The sequence below is a fragment of the Leptodactylus fuscus genome, chromosome 1 (genome assembly GCF_031893055.1).
Source record: "Leptodactylus fuscus isolate aLepFus1 chromosome 1, aLepFus1.hap2, whole genome shotgun sequence".
NCBI lineage: Eukaryota > Metazoa > Chordata > Amphibia > Anura > Leptodactylidae > Leptodactylus > Leptodactylus fuscus.
This window is the reverse complement of record NC_134265.1, coordinates 227,001,244-227,016,194: the sequence shown is the minus strand read 5'-3', so window position 1 is coordinate 227,016,194 and position 14,951 is coordinate 227,001,244.

Here is a 14,951-nt window from a genome sequence, read left to right as displayed (position 1 = left end):
ATGTAGTTATACATATTCATTAAAGTAGAATTTTCAATGTTACTTTAAGAAAGAAGTGTTACAAATTTGCAGGTTTTCTACTTTTGGAAGCGACATAGTTCAGTGCAGATTTCCTGAATTTCCCTCCTTGTAAAGCAAGTTCCAGGCAGCTGATACTTGCTAGTAGAGCCTGCACTGGAAACAGAACATTTTCATGTGCTTGTGCCACTACAAGTAAACCAGGCACCCAGGGGAATGTGCAGCTGTGATACAACTGGAGACTATAGTTCTAACATCTAATGTTCCAACTGGTGTATTCTTCACAACAGAAGCAGCAGATGTTTTCCTTACTTCCCAAGAGATAAAACAGAATTTCCATAGGAGATGATGTTAAAAGCAAAAAATATGTTTGTGCTTTTAAGTATATCATAAATGCAGATCTTTAGTTTAAATATAAGATTATCACCCGTGTCAGGGAGACGCCCAGGTGAGCTATATAATAGCATCTGTCAGATTTCTTTAACACCATTTGTAAATAATTTCTTGACTTTTACTTATATGAGATTGTGTCCATCAATAGTGTGTCTACATTGGATGCAGCGCTTGAGCAAACATCGCTCTAACACTATAAATGGGTTTATGAATCATAGTGTTTCTCGCCATGCAGCTAAATTTCATAACAGAGATTTTAGCGGTTTTTTTGTTACACCAATAGATTGGGTTCCACCTGAAACCACCAATAGGTTAGGAACACTTAATAAAAGGGAAATGTTTTGGCTTTTTAAATTGAACACAATGCACCCAGCTGGGCTAAATATAGCGTCAGAAGACGTGAACAAATAGCTGAATTGTGCTGGCTATTATTATATTACATTGTGTATCAATTTTTGTTTAGAGTTTATTTTTGTTGTTGTGTTTTTATGAACATTTTTTGTATGATATATATTTATTTATTTGCATGTATCAGTTACTTTTTATATTGTATTTTAATATCATCCTTAAAGGGTATCCCTTTATATACCTATTCTATATGTTTTAAAATGAGAACACAAAATATCTAATGTTGCGAGTTAGAGATATACTGCGCATGCAGTATAGTCTTTGATATGTTCCATGGTGGAACGCATGACGTATTTCCGGTACGCCGTCTTCCAAATAGGAAGTGGATTTGAGAGCCGGCGCCATGCACGCCTGATAGGCATTATAAATGGGACGGATTAGCTTCCAAATGACTATGTCCGAGTTATTCAGCGTAAAGGTAAGGAGGGAACCTCTGTCCTCTATTCCTTTTTTCCTCAGTGACATATCCTATGAGGTTATAATCTTGCTGCAGCGGGACAATTGTAGTAAACTTACGGTCATGGTTGTAAACTTTGTGGTATGGTTTTTAAAAAAATTTTTATCAGAAAGAGTTCATAAGGATTCCATTCTGTCTTTTGTATTTTAAATCACTGTTAATATACAGGCTTAACATGTTTGTTCTCAGATTTGAACACTGTTATTTTAGTTTTTTAAGAATTTTTGATGGTTAATTTTGTCTTGTATTTTTAAACAGTTTATGCACTTGATAAAGGGCATATAAGCCCGAAACACGGTGAGTCTGTGTTGTGCATTTTACCTTTTCTAATAAATCACATTGACCTGTGAGCGCAGTCCTTTGTTTTTTTTCTATGGTACATTGGATGCAGGGCAGACAACTGATATGTGGCAGACTCCTTTGGTCTCTTGATATCTAGAAGTCTTATCATAAATTACATACACACTATTTGCTGAGATTTATTACACAGTCTGTTGAATACATGTGCCCCTACTTTGTCAAGAGACCATTGACCTTTTAAAGAAAAGGTAGCACTAGTTAAATACATAGTCAAGTAAGGGAGGACGTAGAGTAAACTGGTGGTGGTTAATAAGCACTGCAGTGAGATCATTACCGCTTAATGATAATTTGTGGGGTTTGTCACCCACAAACTACTATTATACTTTGGGGTCTCTTCAGCTCCTCATAGTATAATTAGTGGAGACCCAGGGAAAGTCAGTAAACATAATAAACAGTATTACTCACCTTCCCTTCGGTTCCGACGTGCGTCTCCATCCTCTTCATAGAAGGGCCTCCTCTGGCATCCTGAGTGATGTCTGAGACCGCTGAGGATTGTGATGGGTTTCTGCGGTCACATGACGTAACAATGCCACTTTTTTACTGTATACAGTTGTAAGCCATGTTCCAGGGTGGGCTCCCCAGGATACAGTGAAGTCACGAACAAAGGAAGTGAGTCCAACTCAATTTAGCAAAGACAAGATTTTACTTAGTTTAGTAACCCCCTTTACCCAAAAGAATACTCCCAGATATTTACATTCACTCAGCCCGGAAGATGAGACCCTGGTGCTGTACAGCGCGGTGCCCACTAGTTTGGCCTTCAATATACTCAAAGTTTTTACCTACATGCAGGCTGCGCCTATGCAGCTGCCTGTTACCTTTTATCACCCTAATACACAGGAACAATTCAGTGAGTGTGACAGAGGCACCGGCGGTATAACACCAAGGCTTACAATCTTATTACAATACCCCTATTCCCCCAAGCAAATTTCAACCAAGCAAATATAATAGTTGGTTAGCTTGCAAGCCAAACACTGTGAAGTTAAACTGGATGTTGCTCCCATGTTGATTATTCACCAGTAGTGCAGCCTGTGATGCTGGTTATGCCTAACTATCTAATTACAGGCTCTTACTCAGTCCCAAACAATTTGGTGCCAAACTTGTAGTGTGGTGCGTGCACGGTTACTTCTGTTAGGTACCTTTTAGCCTTTGTTTGCAGCAGTTGGAGGAGGAGCTCCTCAGACAGCATGCAGTCTCACTGACAGTGTCACTTCTCAGCCAAGTCTCTGACAGCAATCTTCCCCTTAGGATGATGTCTGGATAAACTCTGGAAGTCTCTCCTTCAGCTCCACTTGCTGTAGCTCCGAATCTGGGGGCAGAGATGGAGAGGACATGAATCTGGGGGCAGAGATGGAGAGGACATCAATCTGGGGGCAGAGATGGGGGACATGAATCTGGGGGCAGAAATGGGGGACATGAATCTGGGGGCAGAGATGGGGAGACATGAATCTGGGGGCAGAGATGGGGAGACATGAATCTGGGGGCAGAGATGTGGGGACATGAATCTGGGGGCAGAGATGTGGAGACATGAATCTGGGGGCAGAGATGTGGGGACATGAATCTGGGGGCAGAGATGGGGGACATGAATCTGGGGGCAGAGATGGAGAGGACATGAATCTGGGGGCAGAGATGGAGGGACATGAATCTGGGGGCAGAGATGGGGGGACATGAATCTGGGGGCAGAGATGGAGGGACATGAATCTGGTGACAGAGATGGAGGGGACATGAAACTGGGGGCAGAGATGTGGGGACATGAATCTGGGAGCAGAGATGGAGGGGGACATGAAACTGTGGGCAGATGAAGGGTGTATATGAAACTGGGTGAGGGATAGAAGGGGGGACATATAATTTACGGGTGACTGTAGGAGGATTATACTGTGTGAGGGCACATGAAAAATTAACAAGTGGGCGGAGTCAACACAGAAGTGGGCGGGGATAAATTTGCTACGCGCGCCGCACATTTTGTCCTTCTTTCTGTTCTTCAAAAGTTGGGAAGTATGCATGACCACCAGGCTTGGAGGGAGTTGCATTATGGTGGCTTCCATAGCTGAATACACAGCACTCATTGGCCTTTATGTTTACAGTGATCAGGGGGGCAGGACCTGGAGTAATCCATCATGCCTTCTCTTTGGGTTGTCTGACTGTCACTCTCAGCATGGTCTTGAGCAGATGCTGACTCTGCAAGGATGTACATATACATCCTTGCAGAGGGAATTGTTGACTGCCAGGACATATAAAGTCAATGGGCTGTCATCAGGCAGTTAAAAAGCACCTGAATTTTTATGTATTTTCATTGTTTACAGTAATTCTGCCAGTAGTAACTGTACAATAGCAAACAAATATCTCAAAAAGCCCAAGTGAACATATTAAAGAGAACAAGGAACACTGAGCTACAAATATAGGGCAAATATATGCAGGAATGATGTAGCTACAAAAATCCCTGACACAGGAATAGAGTCATCTAAGAGCATATTCAGTAAAGTTGCTTGTGATCTGTGATTAATATCACTTCTGTGACCACACCAGCAGGAGTACATACAAGTATACAGAACATGTTTTGTTTTTTTTCATAAATGTAGATTGTGATTGTGCCCATTTAGGGCTCACAATGTAATAATAATAATAAAAATTATATATATAGCACCAACATATTCCGCAGTGCTGTACAATTTGCATTTTTCCCACTCAGTATGTCTTTGGAGTATGGGAAGAAATCCAAACAAACATGGGGAGAATATACAAACTCATTGCAGATGTTTTTGTTGTTGTTGTTTGTTTTTAGCAGGATTCAAACCCAGGACTCCAGTGCTGCAAGGCTGTAGCTCTAGCCACTGAGCCACCATGTTACCCCTACAACATGTTTTTTGCAGTGTAAGCTGTGAGATGCTACAGGTGGTAGAATTCTGACTTTTGCAATGGAGGTGCATGATTTCTTTGTAAACAACATCAGTCTGTGAGGTTTAGTGTACGGGGTGCTGATCCTTAATTGAGGACCAATGAAAGTCAAAATATCTCTAAAACAAAGTTTCAAATGTCTCAACATAGAACTTATCAAATATACCAGTAACTCTTGAACAGAAGTTGTAGACCCATTTAGAAAGTCTTCAGATATTTAGCAAATCAAAGCAAATATTATGTACGTTTTGTGTCAACACAAAAGAAAGCTCAGAGTCTGTAATTAACAAAATAATTTACATAAATTTGTACTCATTTTACGACACTAAAATGATTCAGATTGTGGTGTTTTTACTTTATAGCAACATCTGCAGTGTATTTTCTTGTATATCTCCTCTGAATGTATAAGTGAAGCAGGGCTGCAGAGGAGAACACCATTGTATTTGCTGTTGTATGTTATAGTAGTTTATATAATACTGTAACAATATCATGTGATGGTTTGACAGTATCCATTAGAACGTCACTGAAGCAGTAAGTAACAACAAGGGAGCATTAGCAAGCAATGATACCATTAGAAGCCATCTGATATGCACTTGGAGAGAAATTACAAGGTATACTCCTCCTGAATAAATAATGTCAACTGTATCTAACAGACGTAATATTATTGTTTTGGCCTTGCATGGCACACCAAATGGTATGTATTTATTCAGTGCTAATGTAATAGTTGCATTGAGACATTATAAATTGTAAAATCATTTACAGCATTAACTGTTCAGCACATGCAATAGAAAATAGTACATTTGCCATGTATTTACTCCATTTTGAGGCTCCAAAATATCAACAATTTCTTTAAAAAAAAAAAAAATCTCAAAAGCAGGGATGGTATCCATATTGGCCGGTGGCCATTTTTGGGAGGCCGCTCTTGTAATTCAATAAAGGAGCGTACTGCGCAGGCGTTGGAAGTTGGACCAACAAAAGAAGACAGAAGAGGCGGGGTTGCAGCTGAAGATAGAGGCGGCGCTGGAGTGAGCTCTCAGCAGCAGTTTAGCGCTGGGGCCCGCCCTCATTGCTGCGGAGAACTCATTTGCATACTGGTTAAAACCGGCATTTCTAAGGAACGGCGCTGCGGAGACCACGTCTAAAGGTAAGAGACAAATAGCCTTTCTTAAGGCTATTCCGACGTGGTAATTAGAAAAAAATGTTGCTTTAGTGGTACAATCCCTTTAAGTACATTACTGATACAGTATTACACAGCTTGAGTACAGGGTATGTATTTGCATTCTACAGTATAACTGAATCTTACTAGCCTGTTCACATTTTTGCTATTCTCTTTAACTTCAATTGCAACTAGATGTGAATGTGTGTGTTAATGAGGATAAAATCGCGCACATAATTTTATTATACATTATCCCATAAAACACACAATAAGTAAACTAAAAGGAAAATTTGAAGGAATGAATGCATTCCCAATATAACCATATATACAGTACCATGCTCTAAATAGAATAAAGTGGCAAAATAAAGATAGTAAGGACAAAAGGGCAACCATAATTTCATCGTAATAGCTTTTATGTGGGTTTATAAATCCTGCAGAGTTTATATCCGATTTATGAACTGTTATATGCCAAATTGGACTCATAGTAGAAGCCTGACAAAGGGTACAGATTTATGGAACTGAATTGGTCTGAGCCCAGTCAATGCCACATGAAGCAGAAATATGACAGCATACAAATAAAGGTAATCCATTTTGATCAACATTTCAGGCCTTATTCACACATTGTTTTGCATGAGTGTTCGCCAACCAAAAGCCAGAGTGGAGACTTAAGGTATAATGCAAATATTTGCACCTGTTCTGTGTTTTGGACCCACTCCTAGTTTCAGTGTAGAAACACTGATACAAAACACTGGCTTGCAAATAAGGCCTAAGTGCAATTGTTTATTTTATATATTATAGTTTTAAAGGGTGTGAGAAAGTGAAGGGTGTTGTTTGGAAAGACAGGTATGTCCCAGCCAGGCAGCTAAAGGGTGTTTGGTAAAAACTCACACCAGGGAGGTCAGCTGACTAATCAAGGCCTCATAATAGTCTATGTGTGAGGACGAGCAGTGTGGCACCACACTGACAGAGTTGCACTGTCCAGACCGGACCTCCAAAGCAGGCACTGTGCCACCCGTTGTTATTGCCAAGGTGGGAGACTGGTAGCCAGTCTCCTGTATAGTCAGGGAAAAGTTTCCTTCCGTTTAAGTTAGTCTCTCAGCCGAGAAGGGTTTTGTTTTGTTTATCCTGTGGCTTTGCAAAAGCAGTGTATGCATTACATGTGAATAAAGTCTGAACCTGTGTGCAATCCAGTGTCTGTGTCCCTGTTTCCTGCACTACTACAAGCATCTGCCTGAGTGATTCCCCACATATGGTGCTTCGGGCATAAGTGCAGTGAGACATACACAAGCTGAGATAGAAAGCCACAGCTATGGAGGATATTGTGAAACAGCTGATACTGGCTAATCATCAGCAGCAGAGACATGCAGAGGCCAATGCAGTGCAGTGAGAGGCTAATGCAGCGCAACAAGAGACAAACAGGCTGTTGCAGCAGAGACATGCAGAGGCTAATGCAGCACAACAGGAGACCAATCATCTTTTGGCCAAGCAGATGTCCATGTTGCTGGCTGCTCAGCAAAAGGCCGACCCAGCAAAGCCAGAGTGGGATGCAGAAAAGAGGTCCATAAAGTGTTAACCAAGATGATGTCAGAGAACGACGTAGAGGCCTATCTGACTGGGTTTGAAAGAGTGGCCACCCGTGAGAGGCTTTCACCATAGCTCTGGGCAGAGGTGTTGGCTCCTTTTTTAGTTGCTGAGCTCCAGCAAGCTTATTTTGACCTGAGTGAACAGGATGCATGTGATTACCAGCGCGTGAAGGCAGAGATCCTGGCCCAACTGGATGTGGACCAGAATGTCCGGGCTCAAAGAGTCCATGATTGGGAATACCAGGAGACGTTACCAACAAGGTCACAAATGCACCACCTTGTACAACTTGTCCCGAAGTGGCTCCAGCCAGAGACATTGACTCCAGCGGAGATTGTGGAACGGGTTGTCGTAGACCAGTACCTGAGGTCTTTACTGGGTAAGATCGAGAGGTGGGTGGGGCATGGTGACCCAAGAAACGCCAATGCATTGGTGGGGTTGGTGGAGCAATATTTTCTCTATAAGAGAGTAGAGTGTGGAGGGGGGAGTAGTAGGTGGGCCGGAGGACTGTGCAGGGGGGATGAGCAGAAGGAGGGAGGGGTGGAGACTAGGGATCAAATGTTATACAGTGAATAGGTACCAGACCAGTGGTCACTAGGGAAGCCTTAATGGGGGAAGTAGTAAGACACACAGAAGGTCAACAATCTCTCAACTCTTAGTCCATCAAGTGACGTAGCATCCAGAGAGGTGTATTACAAAGGTCTTCATGAGATGAAGTGGCCTTTGTATCTCCAAACTGAGAAAATATAAACAGCTAACAGAAGGCCGCTGTGGAACAGTCAAACTGAAGTGTTCACAATCAGGCAGCAAGTTGCATCTGAATCATTGGGTGCCTGAGTCAAGCATAAAGAGGTTGAGGAGGTGGAGGGATTGGTGGGTGCAATATGCAGTGGTTGGTGGCTCTCTGGTGGACTGATATGTGTATCTAGTTTGGGACTTTGCGGGGGTTTCTGCAAGAATTGCAGTGGATTGAATATCATGCCCTCAGTACCCTCCTGCAGGCCCCAAATCTGTACATTATTGCGACAGTTACGTTTTTTTAAGTCATCATGTGCGGACTGTTCTACAGTAAACATACTGATAGCACTGGTTACAGAAGATTTTCTAAACTATTGAAGGTTCCAGTGAGCACTGTTGGGGCCATAATCTGGCAGTGGTAAGAGCATCATTTTACCATAAACTGGCAATAACCAGGTGTTCCCTGCAAGATCTCAGAAAGAGGAGTGAAAAGAATTATCAGAAAAGCTGTCCAAGAGCCAAGGTCCACCCATGGAGAGCTATAGATAGACCTGGAATCAAACAGGTACAATTATTATATATACAGATACCCTAAGGCTAGGCCATCAATGTTAGAAACCAGATAACCCCTTTAAATGGATTTGGATAAAGAAAACACCACAGTACTCAGGGTGACAGCAGATAATGTATATCATTAGTAGAGATGAGCGAACAGTGTTCTATCGAACACATGTTCGATCGGATATCAGGGTGTTCGCCATGTTCGAATCGAATCGAACACCGCGTGGTAAATGCGCCAAAATTCGATTCCCCTCCCACCTTCCCTGGCGCCTTTTTTGCACCAATAACAGCGCAGGGGAGGTGGGACAGGAACTACGACACCGGGGGCATTGAAAAAAAATGGAAAAAGTCATTGGCTGCCGAAATCAGGTGACCTCCATTTTAGACGAATAGTGGATTTCAAATCCGGGTCATATGAGAATGTGAACTTTGTGACTATGAGACAGGGATAGCTGTACAGGCAGGGATAGCTAGGGATAACCTTTATTTAGGGGGGAATGTTATTAAAAATAACTTTTTGGGGCTCTATCGGGTGTGTAATTGTGATTTTTGTGAGATAAACTTTTTCCCATAGGGATGCATTGGCCAGCGCTGATTGGCCGAATTCCGTACTCTGGCCAATCAGTGCTGGCCAATGCATTCTATTAGCGTGATGAAGCAGAGTGTGCACAAGGGTTCAAGCGCACCCTCGGCTCTGATGTAGCAGAGCCGAGGCTGCACAAGGGTTCAAGCGCACCCTCGGCTCTGATGTAGGAGAGCCGAGGGTGCACTTGAACCCTTGTGCACCCTCGGCTCTGCTACATCAGAGCCGAGGGTGCGCTTGAACCCTTGTGCACACTCTGCTTCATCAAGCTAATAGAATGCATTGGCCAGCGCTGATTGGCCAATGCATTCTATTAGCCCGATGAAGTAGAGCTGAATGTGTGTGCTAAGCACACACATTCAGCTCTACTTCATCGGGCTAATAGAATGCATTGGCCAGCGCTGATTGGCCAGAGTAAGGAATTCGGCCAATCAGCGCTGGCTCTGCTGGAGGAGGCGGAGTCTAAGATCGCTCCACACCAGTCTCCATTCAGGTCCGACCTTAGACTCCGCCTCCTCCAGCAGAGCCAGCGCTGATTGGCCGAATTCCGTACTCTGGCCAATCAGCACTGGCTAATGCATTGTATTGGCGTGATGAAGCAGTGCTGAATGTGTGTGCTTAGCACACACATTCAGCTCTACTTCATCGGGCTAATAGAATGCATTGGCCAATCAGCGCTGGCCAATGCATTCTATTAGCGTGAACTGAGTTTGCACAGGGGTTCTAGTGCACCCTCGGCTCTGCTACATCAGATTGCTACATCTGATGTAGCAGTGCCGAGTGTGCATCAGATGTGTAGTTGAGCAAAACTGACTCAGCACTGCTAAGTCTCTGCATTCGCATAGGAATGCATTGGCCAGCCTTCGGCCAATCAGCGCTGGCTCTGCCGGAGGAGGCGGAGTCTAAGGTCGGACCTGAATGGAGACTGGTGTGGAGCGATCTTAGACTCCGCCTCCTCCAGCAGAGCCAGCGCTGATTGGTCGAGTTCCGTACTCTGACCAATCAGCACTGGCCAATGCATTTCTATGGGGAAAAGTTAGCTTGCGAAAATCGCAAACTGACAGGGATTTCCATGAAATAAAGTGACTTTTATGCCCCCAGACATGCTTCCCCTGCTGTCCCAGTGTCATTCCAGGGTGTTGGTATCATTACCTGGGGTGTCATAGTGGACTTGGTGACCCTCCAGACACGGATTTGGGTTTCCCCCTTAACGAGTTTATGTTCCCCATAGACTATAATGGGGTTCGAAACTCATTCGAACACTCGAACAGTGAGCGGCTGTTCGAATCGAATTTCGAACCTCGAACATTTTAGTGTTCGCTCATCTCTAATCATTAGACTTTCAGTCCTATAAATGCTACTGGATTCAATTGCAGATATTCTACATGAAATTCACACTGAAAATCCACATGTTGAGGACACACATCTGCCATGAAGTGAGGTATCTTTCACCTCAAGTGGCAGATAGCTGAATCCCTCAGGGGGGGCAGCACTGACACTATTTGTTTTCCTCTTAAGTGTATAGTGAGTAGAGGCCCAGAGGAGGTGATTAAACATAAACAGTGTTACTCACCTCTCCTGGGTTCCATCACCATTTCTGGGCCTCTTCAGGTCTCAGTTATGTTAGAAACCTGAAACCACAGATCTCAGTGATCTCTGACATCATTCATGATGTCTGAGCCCTGAAGTGGCCCAAAGGCCAAAGCCCAGGAGAGTTAAGTAACACAATTATGTTTATTCACCTCCCATGGGCCTCCACTCATTATACTCTGCAGTTTGAAGATGCCCCAGAGTATAATGGGATACTACAACACTTTCAAAACTATTATAAATATGATATTTTTCTCCAATTTTCTTAAATGGTCATTACAAATCAAAGTCAGAACAATATTTAAATCTTCAATCAAATTTTATTGGATAAACCTCCCAATGAAAACTTTTTTTTTTCACTAATTAAAAAATTTAAATCCACTGTTGCAAATTATTATGCACCACAGTGTGTCTAAACATTTTATAGGTGGTAAAGAATAGAGATGAGCGAACACTGTTCGGATCAGCCGATCTGAACAGCACGCTCCCATAGAAATTAATGGAAGCACCTGGCACGCAGACTTCGCCGGCGGCCGGCCGCTTAACCCCCCGCGTGCTGGCCGCTTCCATTCAGTTCTATGGGAGCATGCTGTGAGCATGCTATTCGGAATGGCTGTTCCGAACAGTGTTCGCTCATCTCTAGTAAAGAACTGAAAATGGTCATTTGTTGAATTTGCAGCATTAAGAATTTACATTTACTGAAATCAAAAATATTTCAATCAAACACATCTTAAAGAGCCAAGTTACATGTTTAACTTTTTGGATAGTTTCTATTTGAATTTGTTTGCAGGATGTCAGAATACCTCTCAAAGCTTCTGGTTTGCAGTGAATAGTATGAGCGATCAGAACCCCCAAGGGTTCAAAGTCCCTATGGGGTCTAAAGATAAAATAAAATAAAGTATTTGAAAGTATTTAAAAAATATATATAAAAGTTTAAATCACTCCCCCTTTCCCTAAATCACATATAAAAACATATAAACAAAAGTAAACATAAACACATTAGGGATCCCCACGCTCAAAACGGTTAAATAGCTGTTTTTTCAAATTTTTGCCTCCTAAAAAAAACAGAATAAAAAGTGATGAAACTATCAGACCTTCCCCAAATGGATTAAAAACGCCATTTTGTCCCACATACAAATATGCCTTACTCAGCTCCATACACACAAATATTTAAAAAAAAAGTTACAGGTATCACAATATGGCAACACAAAAAAAATTATATTTTTGCAAAGTTTTTAATTTTTTAAAAGGTATCAAAGCATTGCAGAATATAGGTAACATGTCTTTCTACCATATGGTGAATGCTGTAAAAATTAAACCAATAAGAAATTGGTGCAAATTTTTTTTTTTTTTTTTTCCAATTCCATCTCATTCTGATTTTTTTTCCAGCTTCCCAGTGCAAGATATTGAATGGTGCTATTACAAAGTACAATTTGTTTTGCAAACAATAAGCCATCATGTGAACTAAAAAATGAAAAAGTCATGGCTCTTGGAATGGGGGAGGGAAAAACGGAAATGCAAAAACAAAAATTGGCTGTGACATGAAGGGGTTAGGGTGAGTGCACACAGAGTTTTTTGGTCAGGGTTTTGAGGCCATATCCGCCTCAAAACCCTGACCAAAAAGATGGCTCCCATTGAAATCAATGGAAAACACTCAGGTCTTTTTTCCGGGAGCAGTTTCTTCCGGCTCCCGGAAAAAAGAAGCGAGATGCTCATTCTTTAGGCCGAGGCAATTCAGCCTGAAGACACTCCCTCCTTCAGACTAAGCCCATTGATTGGGCCTAATCTGGAGCAGAGTGCGTGACTGGAAGCGTGTGCATTGCACCGGCTTTCAGTCGCAGCAACCCAGTTTTTGGATCGAACCCTTAAGCTGAGCACTAAGGCTGGATGTATATCCCATCCTCTCTGAATCACTGCACACGTACTGGAGTGTCAGTGACATATGTCATGCAGGTGGCTTCAGTGCTGAGTGATGCATATGCGCCGTGGTAGTCAGGCCTAATTTCCTAATTTTAGTGATGGGGAGGGGGATGCTATTTAAATTTTCACCTCAGGCAGCAAAAAAGCCAGAATTTGCCCTGGCACACAATGCATAAATGCTTTGTTTTGCCATCATAGAAACATGTGTGGGAAAAAAACCAAAACGGTAAGTAATCACAAACACTACGGTACCACTGGAGAGAATAGGCCAGAATTATTGAGGGGAGGGGTTCGGCCATTAAACGACAGTCTCAGCCTGTAATGTCTAAAGAAAGTACAGTATGTGGTGAAGACCAAGTGGTCGCCTTACATATCTACTCTTGTGGTCACCAAATGGGGACAGGACAGCCTGATGGGCTCTAAGCTAGGCTGATAGCTTCCTTAATCCATCCAGACACTGTCTGCTAAGAAGCAGCATTAAATTTTTTAGGGCCACAAAACTGAATTAGCAGCTGGGAAGACTTCTTCCAAGGTTTAGAAACAGTCCCTTGTGACTAGGGAGTTTTACCTCAGTATAATTACCTGATAATTAGAGATGAGCGAGTACTGTTCGGATCAGCCGATACGAACAGCACGCACGCATTGAAATGAATGGACGTAGCCAGCACGCGGAGGTTAAGCGGCCGGCTGGCGTCAAAGCGGTAGTACCAGGTGCTTCCATTCATTTCAATGCGTGCGTGCTGTTCGGATCGGCTGATCCGAACAGTACTCGCTCATCTCTACTGATAATCTATCATTAGAGATGAGCGAACACTAAAATGTCCGAGGTTCAAAATCCGATTCGAACAGCCACACACTGTTCGACTGTTTGAACGGATTTCGAACCCCATTATAGTCTATGGGGGGAAATGCTCGTTTCAAGGGTACGCAAAATTCGATAAAATTATACTTACCAAGTCCACGAGTGACGGTCGGGCTGGATTCTCCTTGAAGTCTTCTCCCGGAGCAGCGCCCCCGCGGCGTCTTCCGGCTGGAATTCACTCTGCCTAGGCATCGGGGCCTAGGCAGAGCCGACTGCATATGCGCGGTCGGCTCTGCCCGGCCCGACGCCTGAGCAGAGCCGACTGCGCATGCGAGGGCATGCCCGCGCATGTGCAGTTGGCTCTGCCTAGGCCGGATGCCTAGGCAGAGTGAATTCCAGCCGGAAGACGCCGCGGGGACGCTGCACAGAGAAGACTTCTAAAGGTAAGAGAAGAACCAGCGTTGATTGGCAGAATGTATAGCATTCGGCCAATCAACGTTGGTTCTGCATCGAACCTTAAACTTCGAACAGCTAGTAGTGTTCGATCGAGTACGAGTATTTCGAATACCGTAGTATTCGATCGAACACCTACTCGATCAAACACTACTCGCTCATCTCTATCTATCATATATTTATAGGTACATTTTTATGGATATCATATCCTAAGTACACTTTGTCCTTACTGGTGTGCATTACACATAGTAACCACTATTGATGATAGTGGATGTATTACTAATATAGGCCTGTTTGGTGGATTATTGTCCGCATGGCACTTTTGTATATTACTGTATTGTCTTGTGGTATTTCAAAATTTATTAATACAAAATCCTTTTATATAGTCTCTATTTTGTGTGGATACTTTGAGTATTTCCTGTCTAGTGCTTGTGTGGTAAGGGTCAGTTATTCATTCCATGCCTAGAAGATTTGGTGCTTTCATTAAAAATCATGGAGGTCATAAAGTACATACATAGAAGTTTTTGATGTGGGGTGTATTCATTTTTCCTCCAGCTAATTTAAGTAAAACTGAAGATTTTGTAATGCAGGTTACTTTACTTTCACATTATGGGTTAAACAAATGTTCTATTAAACTCTGTCCTGGAAATTGTTCTTATGTTCAGAGATATATTGATTAAAATCTCACTTTAAAAAGGGCGTGAACTCCTAATTAGGTTCATTAAGCAACCCAGCAATCCAGCCACGTACTCTGCTCCAGATTAGGCTCAATGAAAGGGCCTAGTCTGGAGGAGGGAGTGTCTTCAGGCTGAACCGTGAGGTGACTTGGCCTGAAGAATGAGCATCTCGCTTCTTTTTTCCCAAACCTAGATGGCGTAGACCCTACTTTTTTCTTCCCATTCCAGGTTTTTTCTTCATTTTCCAGGTTTTACGCATAGTGAAAGAGGAAAAAAGCCACCTTCTTTATGAAAACTAATCCTTATTTTCACATCTCTTGCTACAAGCCTGCTCTCGGATAGCTGCACTGCCACAAGATATA